The sequence below is a fragment of the Hyla sarda genome, unplaced genomic scaffold, assembly GCF_029499605.1.
Source record: "Hyla sarda isolate aHylSar1 unplaced genomic scaffold, aHylSar1.hap1 scaffold_651, whole genome shotgun sequence".
NCBI classification, from domain to species: Eukaryota; Metazoa; Chordata; class Amphibia; order Anura; family Hylidae; genus Hyla; species Hyla sarda.
Window position 1 is genome coordinate 178,056 of NW_026610666.1, and position 17,155 is coordinate 195,210.

At 42.0% G+C, this 17,155-nt stretch overlaps 2 non-coding genes and 1 pseudogene across 2 annotated transcripts; all 3 read left to right on the forward strand.

The window, feature by feature from the left end:
• The first annotated feature begins 620 nt into the window (after positions 1 to 620).
• Positions 621 to 811, forward strand: LOC130342522 (U2 spliceosomal RNA). Its single transcript, XR_008882148.1, has one exon. It is a non-coding gene; the product is annotated as a U2 spliceosomal RNA (small nuclear RNA).
• Positions 812 to 7,849: 7,038 nt separating this feature from the next.
• LOC130342540 (U2 spliceosomal RNA) lies at positions 7,850 to 8,036 on the forward strand. Its single transcript, XR_008882163.1, has one exon. It is a non-coding gene; the product is annotated as a U2 spliceosomal RNA (small nuclear RNA).
• A 7,185-nt stretch (positions 8,037 to 15,221) lies between these two features.
• Positions 15,222 to 15,428, forward strand: LOC130342554 (U2 spliceosomal RNA; annotated as a pseudogene).
• The last annotated feature ends 1,727 nt before the right edge of the window (positions 15,429 to 17,155 follow it).

The following is a 17,155-nucleotide window of genomic DNA, read 5'->3' on the forward strand; positions in this document are numbered from 1 at the left end:
TGATGTCACTCACTTCCACAGGCCTTGCAGAGTGTAAACAACAACAACCCAGCTTTGTTGTGTATGTAACCATAGGGATTTGTGATGTCACCTAGAACCTTCACAGCAGCGACAGCTTTATGAGGAGCATCAGCACTGCTCTGCCTGAGCAGAACCATCACCGCCATAGGTTGTCAAATAACCCGGGTTTAACCCACACAGGTAAGTCCAATGGGGTGCAGGCATGTCCTCTATGCTTACAGCTTCCCGTGGGTGTTGGTTTGATACCGTTTGGGGACAGCCAAGGAGGCATCTGCAGGCAACAAAGGTAGGTGTGTGCTTGTGTGTGTGTTTCCTATGCAGATCCTAAGCCCAGTGTCACATGCAAGTAGGAGGAGTAAGAAGGGTTCCTGGCAAATCCGGGTTATGGATTGCATTTAAAAAGGCCCCGTGGGAGTGCAATGGGCCCCTGTCTTGCTGCTTAGCAATAATGGTATGGGTTTAGGTTCTGCTGTGTGTACTGGTGGTTGACTGCCCCCCAGCCCAGAGTGTGCATGGAAAATTGTCTGGCAGCCTCCCTGACAGCAAGCAGTGATAGTGCCCATGAAGGGCACCTTGTTGGGCCCGCCCCTTTCACGGTTATCGCTTCTCGGCCTTTTGGCTAAGATCAAGTGTAGTATCTGTTCTTATCAGTTTAATATCTGATACGTCCCCTATCTGGGGACCATATATTAAATGGATTTTTGAGAACGGGGGCCGATTTCGAAGCTTGCTTCCGTCGCCCTATGCATTGACCCGATATGGCAGTATCTTCGGGTACAGTGCACCACCCCCTTACAGGGTTAAAAAGAAAGATTCCTACTTTCATTGCTACCTGCTTGCTGGCTAGCCAGCTAGCCAGCCCTGTGGGCCTTGCTGCTGCTGCAGCCAAAAAACAAAAGGTGGTGCTGCTGCTGCTTCTGCTGCTTCTGCTTCTGCTTGTGTCTGGCCGCTGTTGGAGCGTCCAGGCACAGGACTTCTGCTGCTGCTGACTAAATGGCCTCCTTAATTGGATCATTTGAGTAGCCAGCACACCTGTGCAGGTAGGGCATGACATGATAGGCAGCTGCCTTGATAGCGGGTGGGTGCTGAATGTTCCTAATTGACAAAATAAGATTAATGCTTATGAAGAAATATAAAATCTCATCCCTTCCCCAATATCGCGCCACACCCCTACCCCTTAATTCCCTGGTTGAACTTGATGGACATATGTCTTTTTTCGACCGTACTAACTATGTAACTATGTAACATAACATGGGGGGGGGAGGGGGGGGGTCTCCTGGCTGTTCACACAGGTGTGTCATTGCTGTACATTGACCATGCATTGCTTCTGTGGTATTGCAAAGGCAAAGACAAATGCTTCCAGCCATCCATTGCACTAATGGATTGGTCATCAGCTGGCTGTCTATGTCCCGCATCAATATAGACCAAAGTACAGAGGGTTAGGCTATGCTATTGTGCACCTACCTGATGCATCAGAAGGTGCGAGGCCCTTGCTAAATTCTGTGCACAGACTTTGAGATCTATACTTTAGACTGTATCTAAACCTGCTCCAACATGGACTGACATTCTGGCCTACTTTCAGCCGATGCGACTTGTCTGTCGCTGAACAGTCGCTTTTTATGTATTCAGCACCTATGTATAATGTTGTAAAAATGCTCTAGAAGCTAAAGTCGCAGAAATGTCACACATATTTGGCCTGCAACTTTCTGTGCGACAAATTCAGACAGGAAAAATCAGTATAAATCCTTAGAAAATTATCCCCCAGTGTCTCCATCTGCTGGCGGTATTGAATAAGCATTGCTGCACTGATGGGGTATGCATTAGACGAAAAAAAAGAAGAAAAAGAAGAATAATACGCCCAGAAAAGAGGCGAAAAGGAGAAAAACGTAAAAAAACGTGAAAAAAAAGTAAGAGGAAGAGAAGGGAAAAAAAGGTGGAAATGGGTTTAAAAGTGATTTCGGCGGAGAAATATATATATATATATATATATATATATATATATATATACGCGCACACACACACATATATATAAACGTATTCTCCGTTGAGATATTGCAGCCGCTGCTGTGTCCAGGCCCAGGAGCCTTAGCACTGTGCTGTGATGTCACTCAATACCACTGACATCACTAGGTGTAAACAACATCTCTCCTTTGCTGTGTATGTGACTATGGAGCTGTTTGGTGATGTCGTCTATTATGGCCTTCATAGAAGCAACAGGAGATTGTTGCATCCATCTAGAACCCTCAGAACTACAGTGCTATGATGTCACTCACTTCCACAGGCCTTGCAGAGTGTAAACAACAACAACCCAGCTTTGTTGTGTATGTAACCATAGGGATTTGTGATGTCACCTAGAACCTTCACAGCAGCGACAGCTTTATGAGGAGCATCAGCACTGCTCTGCCTGAGCAGAACCATCACCGCCATAGGTTGTCAAATAACCCGGGTTTAACCCACACAGGTAAGTCCAATGGGGTGCAGGCATGTCCTCTATGCTTACAGCTTCCCGTGGGTGTTGGTTTGATACCGTTTGGGGACAGCCAAGGAGGCATCTGCAGGCAACAAAGGTAGGTGTGTGCTTGTGTGTGTGTTTCCTATGCAGATCCTAAGCCCAGTGTCACATGCAAGTAGGAGGAGTAAGAAGGGTTCCTGGCAAATCCGGGTTATGGATTGCATTTAAAAAGGCCCCGTGGGAGTGCAATGGGCCCCTGTCTTGCTGCTTAGCAATAATGGTATGGGTTTAGGTTCTGCTGTGTGTACTGGTGGTTGACTGCCCCCCAGCCCAGAGTGTGCATGGAAAATTGTCTGGCAGCCTCCCTGACAGCAAGCAGTGATAGTGCCCATGAAGGGCACCTTGTTGGGCCCGCCCCTTTCACGGTTATCGCTTCTCTGCCTTTTGGCTAAGATCAAGTGCAGTTGCCTTGGTCTCGCCTGAGGGTGCGATCTCTGGGTTTACCCAGTTTGCTGGAAGGGATTCTCTTTCTGTGGTTTTGTGCCGACAGTTCTGCCTGGAGAGATGGCTGGTCTGAAGAATACCATTCGTTTGGAGGTGGATCCCGGAAGTGCTGTGAAGAACAATGTTGTTTACCTGGTTCGGGACATCATCATGCTGAAGCTTGGAGTGGACAAGTCAGAAATATTCAGCGTTAATGAGGCTCCTCGCAAGGGTTCTTATGAGGTCACCTTTGAGCAGGAAGGTAGGTGCCTTGATGTTTATGAACGTTTGAGAAATTTCAGCAAGGACCCCATGATGGAGGGAGTGAAGATTACTCCTTTGTTTGGGTTTCAAGAAAAAACTGTCCTTGTGCATGTTTATAACCCTTTCACGGATGTGGCTATAATTGAAAGTTTTCTGCGCCAATATTGTGACTCTGTGCGTGGAGGTGAAAAACAGACCAATGTACTGGGAATCTTTAATTGCAAATATAAATTTGTTGTGAAACTGAAAGTGGATCCCAGTTGTGTTGGTGGCTTTAAACATCCCCCAGCTAGTTTTTCAGTTGCTGGACATAGGGGATATTTATCCTATGCTGGACAGCCTTATTATTGCCGCAATTGTTTTTCTTTTGGCCACGTGAAAGAGAGCTGCCTTAAGGGACAGGTGTGCCGGAACTGTAATGGTACTGGTCACCATGCGGGGAGTTGCCCCAACACAAAAAAATGTGACCTGTGCCGTGAGGAAGGGCATGTTTATAAAGACTGTCCTGGTACAAAAAGACCAAGCTATGCAAGTGCTGCAAGAGGGGCGGAAATTGTGAGGAAGTTGGCCCCTCAAAAACTGAAAGTTATTCCTCAGAAACCTGTGGATGTACAAGTTGCTGTGGCTGATGCCTTTAGGAAGCTGGAGGAGGTGATTGAGGGAGTGCAGAGCCCTGTTCACACAGCTGAATCTGTTCATCCCTCTGATCCTGCTAACATAGAGGAGTTTCAGTCCTCTGGAGAGACTAGTTTGTGTAACAGGGAGGGTGGTGGGAAACATAATGTCCAGGATGAAAATAATGATGGCTTCAAGCTGGTGCATGGTGGGAAGTCCGCCAAAAAAAGACGTGGTGAGGAGAGTACGAATTTGGCGCCAGAAACCAGGAACACATTTGAAGTGCTGGAAACGGACATTATGGAGACTGCTGAAAGTGGTGAATAGATATGCCGGGACTTGATATGAAATGTTATCAGGTGGTGAAGCACCTGTTTTCTAATGACTTTGTTATACCTGCTTTGTGTTTTACTATGTGTTCTCAATAGGTTTGCCGGGACTTGATATGCAAATGATATCAGGTAGTGAATCACCTATTTTCTAATGGTTATGTTATACCTGCTTTGTGTTTGTATATAGTTATGAGCATTATTATTTGTTCTCAAAATGTGAGAGTATTTAAAAATAAGGCTAGGAGAGCTGCTATTTTAAGTTTTTTAGCACAAGAGAATGCTTCAATTTTCTGTTTGCAGGAATGTGGTATTGAGTTCGCAGTAAGTCAGGATGAATGGGTGTATGGTCGGTGTGTGTGGTCTGGGAGTTCAGTGAATAAGAATGATGGTGTGGGTGTTTTAATTAAATCACCTGAAATTTCTGTTGAAAGTTATTTAGTTATTGAGCCTGGTAGGTGTATTTCTGTTAATTTATGTTATAAAGGTATTATGTTTCGTGTTATAAATGTGTATGCTTCTGCATGCAAAAATGAAAGAAAAAATTTGTTTGAGAAATTAAAATTTTATGTTCAAGGTAAAATACCTATTATTTTAGTTGGAGATATGAATGTGGACTTATGTAAGAAAGCATTTGATATATCAGGAAGAAAATTATTTGAGTTAGTTTCAGATTTTAGGTTTAAAGATATTCAGGATTTATGCAAAGTTAGTCCTAATTTATGCACTTATCATGCAGATAGGGGGAATGTTCACTCTAAGTTAGATTATTGTTTTTTGTCTGAGAATGTTAATGCATTAAGTTACAGACAGAGGTCTGTTTGTTATTCGGACCATGAGTCTTTGCTGTGTGAGATTGATGTGGGTCAGAATGCTGTGTATGGGAGAGGTTTGTGGAAGATGAATATTAAACATTTAGATAGTGTGGATGTGAGAGACCAGTATGAATGCATATATAAAAAATGGCGTGAAAGGAAAAGTGAGTTTGATAACATTATTTTGTGGTGGGAATGGGTTAAAAAGAAAACAAAATCCTTTTTTAGGTCTTTTGGTTATAAAATTGCTGCTATTAAGAGGGAACAATATGTTAAGTTAAATGCCCGTCTATCCTTTTTGTATAGATTGAGAGACTGTGGTGTGGATGTTCAGAATGAAATTGTGAGTGTTAAAAGGGACATTAATGAGTTTGTGTTGGAGAAAGGGAGGAGTATTATGTATAGAGCTAAATTAGATAAGAGGGAACATGATGAAAAATGTTCACGTTATTTTTTCAAAAAAGTTTTTTCAAAAAAGCCGGTTATTGATGTGATTGTGAAAGAGGATGGTAGTGTTGTGTCTGGTGATGGTGTGAGTGAGGAAGTTGCAGTTTTTTATGAAGAATTGTATGGAGAGAAGTGGAGGGATGAGAATTTGGAGAATGAGGTATTGAGTGTGTTGGAAAGGAAACTTGGAGAGGCTGAGCAGGCTTTTGTTATGCGTGGTATATCAAGTGAGGAAGTTTGGGATGTAGTGCAGAAAATGTCAGCAAATAAGACTCCAGGTGAGGATGGTTTGCCTGTGGAATTTTATCGGTTGTTATGGAATGTGGTGGGGAAGGATGTAGTTGAAGTGTGTCAGTTTATGTGGGAGAATATGGAGGTTGCGGAGAGTATGCGTGGGGGTGTGGTTGTGCTGATTCCGAAAAAAGGGGATTTAAAAAGTTTAAAGAATTGGCGTCCAATTACATTACTTAATTGTGATTATAAGATCTATGCGAAAATTATTGCCAATCGGATGAGAGATGTTGTTGAAAGCGTGGTGGGTGATGATCAGTTTTGTGCTGTGCCTGGACGTCGTATACAGGAGAGTTTGTGTTTGTTGAGAGATTGTTTGTGGGATTGTAAGAGTAGGAAGCAAGATGTGTGTTTGTTGTCATTAGATTTTGAAAAAGCGTATGATAGGCTGTCTCATAGTTTCTTGTTCAGGGTGTTGTTGCGTATGGGTTTTCCGAGTGACTTTGTGTGGAGAGTTAGGAGTTTGTATGACAAAATATATAGTAGGATGCTTGTTAATGGATGTGTGGGGAGAAGAGTGAATGTGTTCTCAGGGGTTAGGCAGGGGTGTCCTTTATCACCAGTGGCATTTATATGTGCTATTGAGCCTCTGGTATGTATGATTAGGAGGGATAAGATAGTGAGAGGTGTACGCATTCCTGGTAGTGATGGAAGGGAGTTTAAAGTTAATGCTTATATGGATGATGTATGTGTCCTGTGTGATTCTGAGTCCGCTGTGAGGAGGGTGAAACTTTTAGTGTCTATTTTTTGTGGTGCATCTGCTTTTAAGGTTAATTGGTTAAAGAGTGAATGTAAGTGTTTTGGTGAGAGTAGATTAAGTAGAGATGTTGGGGTGAATGTTGTGGAGGGGTCTATTAAAGTGTTGGGGATTAAGTTTAGTGACGATTTGGATGGGAAAGAGAGTTGGGAGGAGGCGAAAAAGAAGGTGGAGTTGCGTCTAAATTATTGGAGTTTGAGAAGTCTTTCCTTCATTGGGAAGATTGTAGTTATTAAAAGTGTTGTGTTACCAATTTTTCTGTATGTTGCTATGATTTTTCCTCCCCATTATATGGGTTTGAGGAGCTTGAACAGGGTTCTGTTTGTCTTTTTTTGGGGTTCTAAAGTTGAGAGGTTGAGGAGAGAAATAGTGGTGAAAAATTGGAAGAAGGGTGGTATGAGTTTTCCAAATTTGGAGGTGTACTTTGGAGTGAATATTTTAGTTTTTATTTTAGCTATTATTGGGAGTGATAGAAAGGTGTCCTGTATGACAAGATTTCTGGCTGGTAGATTTTTTGTCAGGTTGAAGTGGTGTGAGAGGGATTTGAATAGGCCTATTGCTTTTGAGGTTCCTAAATGGTATGAGTGGGTTGTGAGGTTTTTGGAGAAATTTGAGTTGATAGAAGAAGAGGTGAGTGTTTTGAAGAATAAACGTTTGGTGATGAAAATGATTGAGAGTAAAGAGGTTGTATGTAATATTAATTCTGTGAGAGGAGCGGATGTGGAAAAAGTTTGGAAGAAAGTGAGGATGGATGGTATGTCTAATAAGCAAAAGGAGATTGTATGGCAAAGTTTGCATGGGGTGTTGCCAGTGAGAGAGTTTCAGAAAGCAAGGGGTTTGGTGAGATGTGATGTGTGTCCTAGGGAGAATTGTAATGGTTTTGAAAGTGTTATTCATCTTTTTTGGAATTGTAAGTATGCTCGTGAGGTTGTGAGAAAACTTGGGCCTTTGTGCAAGGAATTAACAGGTGTGGAATTTTTGTATTATGAAATGATGATGTTTGGATTATGTGTGAGTGGTGGTCAGAATGAAAGAGTGTTGTGGTTATTGTTGTCGTGTATTAAAGAAGTCTTATGGGATGTTCGGAATGTTTATTTGTTTTTGAGAAAGGAAATAAGTGTAAATAATAGTGTGAGGATGGTGTTAGGAAAGCTTTATTTGTGTTATTTGTGGGATGCTAGGAGGGGTGGGATTGATGCGGAGGGTATTTGGAAAACGAAAAAATGGATTCATTCTGTTGATTTATCTTGATGTTTTTCATGTACTTGTAATTTTGTCTGTTTTTGATTATAAATAAAGTTCCCGATGATGAGAGGGTTGTGTGTTACAGAAAGTTTGTAATGCCAGTTTTGAAAGTATTGTTTTGAGTACTTTCATCCCTTATCTGAGGGTTTAAAAAAAAAAAAAAATCTGTTCTTATCAGTTTAATATCTGATACGTCCCCTATCTGGGGACCATATATTAAATGGATTTTTGAGAACGGGGGCCGATTTCGAAGCTTGCTTCCGTCGCCCTATGCATTGACCCGATATGGCAGTATCTTCGGGTACAGTGCACCACCCCCTTACAGGGTTAAAAAGAAAGATTCCTACTTTCATTGCTACCTGCTTGCTGGCTAGCCAGCTAGCCAGCCCTGTGGGCCTTGCTGCTGCTGCAGCCAAAAAACAAAAGGTGGTGCTGCTGCTGCTTCTGCTGCTTCTGCTTCTGCTTGTGTCTGGCCGCTGTTGGAGCGTCCAGGCACAGGACTTCTGCTGCTGCTGACTAAATGGCCTCCTTAATTGGATCATTTGAGTAGCCAGCACACCTGTGCAGGTAGGGCATGACATGATAGGCAGCTGCCTTGATAGCGGGTGGGTGCTGAATGTTCCTAATTGACAAAATAAGATTAATGCTTATGAAGAAATATAAAATCTCATCCCTTCCCCAATATCGCGCCACACCCCTACCCCTTAATTCCCTGGTTGAACTTGATGGACATATGTCTTTTTTCGACCGTACTAACTATGTAACTATGTAACATAACATGGGGGGGGGGGGGGGGGGTCTCCTGGCTGTTCACACAGGTGTGTCATTGCTGTACATTGACCATGCATTGCTTCTGTGGTATTGCAAAGGCAAAGACAAATGCTTCCAGCCATCCATTGCACTAATGGATTGGTCATCAGCTGGCTGTCTATGTCCCGCATCAATATAGACCAAAGTACAGAGGGTTAGGCTATGCTATTGTGCACCTACCTGATGCATCAGAAGGTGCGAGGCCCTTGCTAAATTCTGTGCACAGACTTTGAGATCTATACTTTAGACTGTATCTAAACCTGCTCCAACATGGACTGACATTCTGGCCTACTTTCAGCCGATGCGACTTGTCTGTCGCTGAACAGTCGCTTTTTATGTATTCAGCACCTATGTATAATGTTGTAAAAATGCTCTAGAAGCTAAAGTCGCAGAAATGTCACACATATTTGGCCTGCAACTTTCTGTGCGACAAATTCAGACAGGAAAAATCAGTATAAATCCTTAGAAAATTATCCCCCAGTGTCTCCATCTGCTGGCGGTATTGAATAAGCATTGCTGCACTGATGGGGTATGCATTAGACGAAAAAAAAGAAGAAAAAGAAGAATAATACGCCCAGAAAAGAGGCGAAAAGGAGAAAAACGTAAAAAAACGTGAAAAAAAAGTAAGAGGAAGAGAAGGGAAAAAAAGGTGGAAATGGGTTTAAAAGTGATTTCGGCGGAGAAATATATATATATATATATATATATATATATATATATATACGCGCACACACACACATATATATAAACGTATTCTCCGTTGAGATATTGCAGCCGCTGCTGTGTCCAGGCCCAGGAGCCTTAGCACTGTGCTGTGATGTCACTCAATACCACTGACATCACTAGGTGTAAACAACATCTCTCCTTTGCTGTGTATGTGACTATGGAGCTGTTTGGTGATGTCGTCTATTATGGCCTTCATAGAAGCAACAGGAGATTGTTGCATCCATCTAGAACCCTCAGAACTACAGTGCTATGATGTCACTCACTTCCACAGGCCTTGCAGAGTGTAAACAACAACAACCCAGCTTTGTTGTGTATGTAACCATAGGGATTTGTGATGTCACCTAGAACCTTCACAGCAGCGACAGCTTTATGAGGAGCATCAGCACTGCTCTGCCTGAGCAGAACCATCACCGCCATAGGTTGTCAAATAACCCGGGTTTAACCCACACAGGTAAGTCCAATGGGGTGCAGGCATGTCCTCTATGCTTACAGCTTCCCGTGGGTGTTGGTTTGATACCGTTTGGGGACAGCCAAGGAGGCATCTGCAGGCAACAAAGGTAGGTGTGTGCTTGTGTGTGTGTTTCCTATGCAGATCCTAAGCCCAGTGTCACATGCAAGTAGGAGGAGTAAGAAGGGTTCCTGGCAAATCCGGGTTATGGATTGCATTTAAAAAGGCCCCGTGGGAGTGCAATGGGCCCCTGTCTTGCTGCTTAGCAATAATGGTATGGGTTTAGGTTCTGCTGTGTGTACTGGTGGTTGACTGCCCCCCAGCCCAGAGTGTGCATGGAAAATTGTCTGGCAGCCTCCCTGACAGCAAGCAGTGATAGTGCCCATGAAGGGCACCTTGTTGGGCCCGCCCCTTTCACGGTTATCGCTTCTCGGCCTTTTGGCTAAGATCACGTGTGGATTTCTGTGCGTGGTTTGGGTTGAAAGGAGTGGTGATCGGGGCCCTCTTTACGGGGGGCCCTGGATTGTTGCTGAGCTGCGATCGTGGGTTTTACCTGCAAAAATGAGTGAGAAGGCGCGTGGACTTGAGGACACGGTGCGGATCTACGTTCCTGGCGAGCACCGGGGGACGATCGGACTTGACCAAATCGTTTTGGAGATTCTTCGCAAGCTTGATTACCTACAGGTATGGAATGTATTGGCTATACAGGATTTTCCTAGGCAAGGAATTTATGATATTACTTTTTGTGGTTCTGAGATTTGCCAGAGAGTCTATATGGATCTTGAAGAAATGAAGAGGAAAAGTGAGCCTGCTATAATGAAGAAGATTAAAGTGGAACCGTTATTTATGAATACAACAAAGGTAGTAATTGTCCACATGTATAATCCTAAGGTTTCTGATGAAATGGTTACAAACTTTTTGTTCCGGTATTGCGAGGAAGTGAAATTTATAGGAAGACTTAAGAACAAGTTTGGGTACTTTAATTGTAAGAGAAAGTTTATTGTAAAATTTAAAAAAGATGAAGGAATGCAAGATGGAAGGAAGAGCATACCACAGGTGTTTTCTATCGGAGGAGAGAGAGGTTTCTGCTTTTATGAAGGCCAGTTGCAATATTGTAGAAAGTGCCATGCCTATGGCCATGTGCAGGATTATTGCCCTGAGAAAGGAGAATGTTGCAGAAATTGTGGGAAAACTGGTCATGAAGCAAGTATCTGTACAGAGAAGAAGACATGTGATATCTGTGGAAGTGAGGAACATTTGGCAAGAGGCTGTGATATGTGGTATAAAAAGAAGAGAAGTTATGCTGATGCAGCTGGGAATAGAGGAGAACAAAGAGAAAAAGGGGGAGGGAGGTTTGTTCCTGGAGTTGGTGAGAGTGTGAGTGTGAGTGTTAATGTGGCACAGGTGGCTGAGGAAAGTTCTGTGATAGTGGAGCACATTAGCACTCAGGAGAGGTCAGGGGAGGAGGGTGTTTCCACTGCTGTGACTGGTGAGGAGACAGGTGTGGGAGGTGAATTTACCTTGGTGAAAAAGAAAAAAGCAAAAAAAGTGAAAGTGGTGGAGAAAATTGAGACAGTGTATGGTGATGTTCTTTCTAGTGAAGAGGCTATGGATGATATTGAATGTCCAAACCCAATTGTGGGGGAGGAGGAGGGAATGGAAGTTGTTGGGTCATCTCAGAGATCTCTAACACCTGGTCAGAGAGTTTCTCGCAGTAAGGAAGAAGAGGAGGAGGAAGATGAGGATGTGCAGGTTGTGAATAAAAGGTGTAAGACAGGGAGCTGGTCTGAGGATCAGGAAGCCCTTGTTCTTGGAAGTGATAATGAAATAGACAGGGACTCTAACATAGGGTCGCCTGATTGTTTTGCAAGTTTACATAGGAAAGTTGAAGGCCAAAATGTTAATTTCTAAGTTAAGATGGATTTTAAAGCATTTGGTTTTCTTTTCCTAGTTATTATGACTTTGGTTGTAACAACTATTAATGTAAGAAGTATTGAGTCTGAAATTAGGAGAGCTGCAATTTTTGATATTCTTGAGAATGTTAGAAGTGATGTGATATGTTTACAGGAGTGTGCAATAAAGTCAGCACCTTATGCAAATGAGTGGAAGTGTGGGCAGTCCTTCTGGTCCACATGTGCAGAAAACAAAAATGAAGGTGTGGGGATTTTATTGCGAAACAGGGACATTAAAGTTTTAAATTGCCAAATTTTAGTACCTGGTCGTTGTATGGTTTTAATTTTTGAGGTTTTGGGCCAGAGGATGAGAATTTTTAATGTGTATGCTCCAGCAGAAAAACAAGCACGTTTGTCTTTTTTAGAGTCCCTTAAGTTTTTTATCCCTGGTCGTGAAGATACTATTATTGTTGGCGATTTTAACTGCATTAGATCTGTCAATGATCGTGAGAGCTCTGCTGAGGTTAGAACTGATATTACTTCCAATGTTTTAAATCAAATTATTCAAGACTTGCATTTTACTGATGTTGGACTGATGGTTAGCACTGATGAAAGATATACGTACATATCAGATAGTGGCCGCTGTAAATCCCGGATCGATTACATCCTGGTCTCTGATGGGATTAAGGTGGTCCGGTGCAATCAAATGATGTCAACTTTCTCAGACCACAAGATGGTGTCGGCTGAGATAAGTGTCACAGAGTCCCTTCATTTTGGGAGGGGGCTCTGGAAATTAAATGTAAGTCTATTGGAAGATGAGGAAGTAATGGCTGGTTTTAATCATGTGTTTTTATCCTGTGTTTCTAAACAACCTGATTTTAGTAATGTCTTAGTGTGGTGGGAATGGGCTAAAGGAGAGTTTTCTAATTTCTTTAAGATGTTTTGCATAAAGAGAGCACAAGAGAAGAGGAGGAGTGATGAAAGGCTTGTATCCCGGTTAGAGACTCTCTATAAGTTTAAACGTGTTGGTGTGGAGGTGGAGGATGAGATTGTTAAGGTGAAGGGGGAGATGAAAAAAAGGTTGTTGGAAAAGGGAAGGAATATTGTATATAAGTCTAAAGTGCAGCACCTAGAAGAAAATGAGCAGTGTACACGGTATTTCTTTAAAAAATGTTTTAATGCTAAAGGTGTTTTTAAATCTGTTTTTACCCCTACGGGGGAAGTTTTTGGAGAGGAGATGGTGAAGGAGATTGGCAGATTTTATGAGACACTCTTTAGTAATAAGAGCAGAGCCAGTGAGACGGAGATGAATGATTATTGTAATATTTTGGAGAATAATGTTCCTGTTGAAAAAGTTGATTTTTTGATTGATGATGTTAGTGAAGGGGAGATCAAGCAGGCCCTGGATAAGATGGCCAAAGGGAAGACACCAGGCTGTGATGGTCTCCCCGCTGAGTTTTATTCTGCGTTCTGGAATATTTTAAGTAAAGAGTTTACACGGGTGGTGCAATATGTTTTTAACTCAGGTGTTTTAGCTGAATCTATGAAGAAAGGGGTCATAACATTAATTCATAAAAAAGGTGATGGCAGAGATCTTAAAAATTGGAGACCTATAACTTTATTAAATTGTGACTACAAGATAATTGCTAAGATTGTGGCTAATAGACTGAGTGATGTAGTGGACCACCTTGTGGGAGAATACCAAGTTTGTGCAGTACCGAAAAGAAAAATAACAGATAATTTATTGCTTTTAAGAGACTCTATTTATTACAGTAACTTTAACAAGAATGCACTGTTTGTTGAGTCCATAGATTTCGAAAAGGCTTATGATAAGGTTGCACATGATTTTATGTTCATTGCTTTGAAACACTTAGGTATTCCAGAAAAGTTATTATCTGTTATTATGAGTTTTTATCATGGGGTGACAAGTCAGATTTTAGTTAATGGGCATGTGGGGCCTGCTTTTAATGTCTTGTCTGGAGTCAGACAGGGATGCCCACTCTCCCCAATTCTGTTTATATGCGTTATAGAGGGCCTGTTGAAGAATGTGCAGAAAGATAAATGTGTGAGTGGTGTTTTTATTCCAGGTAGTGATGGTAGTAAGTTAAAGGTTTTAAGTTATATGGACGATGTGGTCTTTACTTGTACATCCCAAGCAGATCTCAACAGAGTAAATTTGCATGTGAGGATTTTTTGTTGTGTGGCTGGGATGAATGTGAACTGGGGGAAGTGCCAATTATGCAGTTTTGGGAACCAAGAGAATATAGTAGTGGATGGTGTTAAGGAAAAAGAAGACATTGAAGTGCTAGGAGTGATATTTGACAAAGACCTCAAAGGAAAGAAAAGTTATGAGACTTTGGACAGTAAAATTGAGAAGAAGCTATCCTTCTGGAGGTTAAGGAACTTGTCACTTAAAGGGAAAGTTCTTATCATTAAGTCTGTAATCCTACCGCTTCTCTTGTATACGGCTATGGTGCTTCCTCCAGGGAAGTTATGGACTAGGAGAGTCACAAGGAAGCTTTTTGTGTTCTTCTGGGGGTCTAAGATGGAGAAAATGAGAAGAGAAGAAGTGATGAAGAGTATGAATTTGGGCGGATATAACTTTCCAAACATTGATCTGTTTTTAAAGGTGCACTATTTTCTTTTAATTTTTAAATTGATACAGTGCAATAATAGGGCGGCAGACATGAGTAAATACCTTGCAGGATGGTTGTTTTCCAAATGGGGCTGGTGTGAGAGGGATTTGAGGAGACCCATAGCACATGTGATACCTACCTTCTATGTGCTCCTCAGGTCTTTCAATGATCAATTTGGTTTGAGCTCTCTAGGTGAACCTGATAAAAAGAAAATAGAACAAGAAATAAGGAAAAATGAGAGATTATATGAAGTACCATTCTGCACTAATGCTCAGTCTGTGAAGATTTGGAAGTTTTTTAAAGTTATTGGACTATCAAACAGACAAAAAGACGTTAGTTGGATGTCCTTTCATGGCTGCCTCCCAACCCGATCTTTTTTAATTGGAAGAGGTTTGAGAATAAGTGACAGATGCCCAAGAGAGGGTTGTGGAGGTAGAGAAGACTTAGTGCACCTTTATTGGGACTGTTTTTATGCAAAAGAATTTTTTATGTTTTTAAAGAAGTTTTTAATCCAACTCACTGGATATAACAGTTTTTCTTTTGAGAAAGTTTTTATTGGTCAAGATCTTAGTAAAAAGGAAGATACACGTACTAATTGGATTCTTTTTTCTGTTTTTAAAGAGGTTTTATGGGACTCACGCAATTTGCTTGTTTTTAAAAATGTTGTTATTTCTCCGAGGGAATTGAAAAGATTGTTTTTAGGAAGGATTTTTACTATCTTTCTACTGGACAAAAAGAGAATTGGTGAAGAAGAAGCGGAGAAAATCTGGATGCATACACGATGGAAAAATTTATAAGAAGTACGTAAAGGAGAAAGCTGTAAGTTTTTGACCAATTTCTGTGATTGTTTTTGACATGTTTTTTTGTTTTGTTGTTTGGTCACTTTTTCTTGGCACTCGGTTCCCTTAGTTAGTTTTTTCCGTATGATGTTTTTTCAGATATTGTTTTAAGTGACGAGTCTTGGTAGGTGACCTGATGATCGTCCAAACAATAGTCTGTAACTGAGGAAAAAAAAAAAAAAAAAAAAAAAAAAAAAAAAAAAAATCTGTTCTTATCAGTTTAATATCTGATACGTCCCCTATCTGGGGACCATATATTAAATGGATTTTTGAGAACGGGGGCCGATTTCGAAGCTTGCTTCCGTCGCCCTATGCATTGACCCGATATGGCAGTATCTTCGGGTACAGTGCACCACCCCCTTACAGGGTTAAAAAGAAAGATTCCTACTTTCATTGCTACCTGCTTGCTGGCTAGCCAGCTAGCCAGCCCTGTGGGCCTTGCTGCTGCTGCAGCCAAAAAACAAAAGGTGGTGCTGCTGCTGCTTCTGCTGCTTCTGCTTCTGCTTGTGTCTGGCCGCTGTTGGAGCGTCCAGGCACAGGACTTCTGCTGCTGCTGACTAAATGGCCTCCTTAATTGGATCATTTGAGTAGCCAGCACACCTGTGCAGGTAGGGCATGACATGATAGGCAGCTGCCTTGATAGCGGGTGGGTGCTGAATGTTCCTAATTGACAAAATAAGATTAATGCTTATGAAGAAATATAAAATCTCATCCCTTCCCCAATATCGCGCCACACCCCTACCCCTTAATTCCCTGGTTGAACTTGATGGACATATGTCTTTTTTCGACCGTACTAACTATGTAACTATGTAACATAACATGGGGGGGGGGGGGGGTCTCCTGGCTGTTCACACAGGTGTGTCATTGCTGTACATTGACCATGCATTGCTTCTGTGGTATTGCAAAGGCAAAGACAAATGCTTCCAGCCATCCATTGCACTAATGGATTGGTCATCAGCTGGCTGTCTATGTCCCGCATCAATATAGACCAAAGTACAGAGGGTTAGGCTATGCTATTGTGCACCTACCTGATGCATCAGAAGGTGCGAGGCCCTTGCTAAATTCTGTGCACAGACTTTGAGATCTATACTTTAGACTGTATCTAAACCTGCTCCAACATGGACTGACATTCTGGCCTACTTTCAGCCGATGCGACTTGTCTGTCGCTGAACAGTCGCTTTTTATGTATTCAGCACCTATGTATAATGTTGTAAAAATGCTCTAGAAGCTAAAGTCGCAGAAATGTCACACATATTTGGCCTGCAACTTTCTGTGCGACAAATTCAGACAGGAAAAATCAGTATAAATCCTTAGAAAATTATCCCCCAGTGTCTCCATCTGCTGGCGGTATTGAATAAGCATTGCTGCACTGATGGGGTATGCATTAGACGAAAAAAAAGAAGAAAAAGAAGAATAATACGCCCAGAAAAGAGGCGAAAAGGAGAAAAACGTAAAAAAACGTGAAAAAAAGTAAGAGGAAGAGAAGGGAAAAAAAGGTGGAAATGGGTTTAAAAGTGATTTCGGCGGAGAAATATATATATATATATATATATATATATATATATATATATACGCGCACACACACACATATATATAAACGTATTCTCCGTTGAGATATTGCAGCCGCTGCTGTGTCCAGGCCCAGGAGCCTTAGCACTGTGCTGTGATGTCACTCAATACCACTGACATCACTAGGTGTAAACAACATCTCTCCTTTGCTGTGTATGTGACTATGGAGCTGTTTGGTGATGTCGTCTATTATGGCCTTCATAGAAGCAACAGGAGATTGTTGCATCCATCTAGAACCCTCAGAACTACAGTGCTATGATGTCACTCACTTCCACAGGCCTTGCAGAGTGTAAACAACAACAACCCAGCTTTGTTGTGTATGTAACCATAGGGATTTGTGATGTCACCTAGAACCTTCACAGCAGCGACAGCTTTATGAGGAGCATCAGCACTGCTCTGCCTGAGCAGAACCATCACCGCCATAGGTTGTCAAATAACCCGGGTTTAACCCACACAGGTAAGTCCAATGGGGTGCAGGCATGTCCTCTATGCTTACAGCTTCCCGTGGGTGTTGGT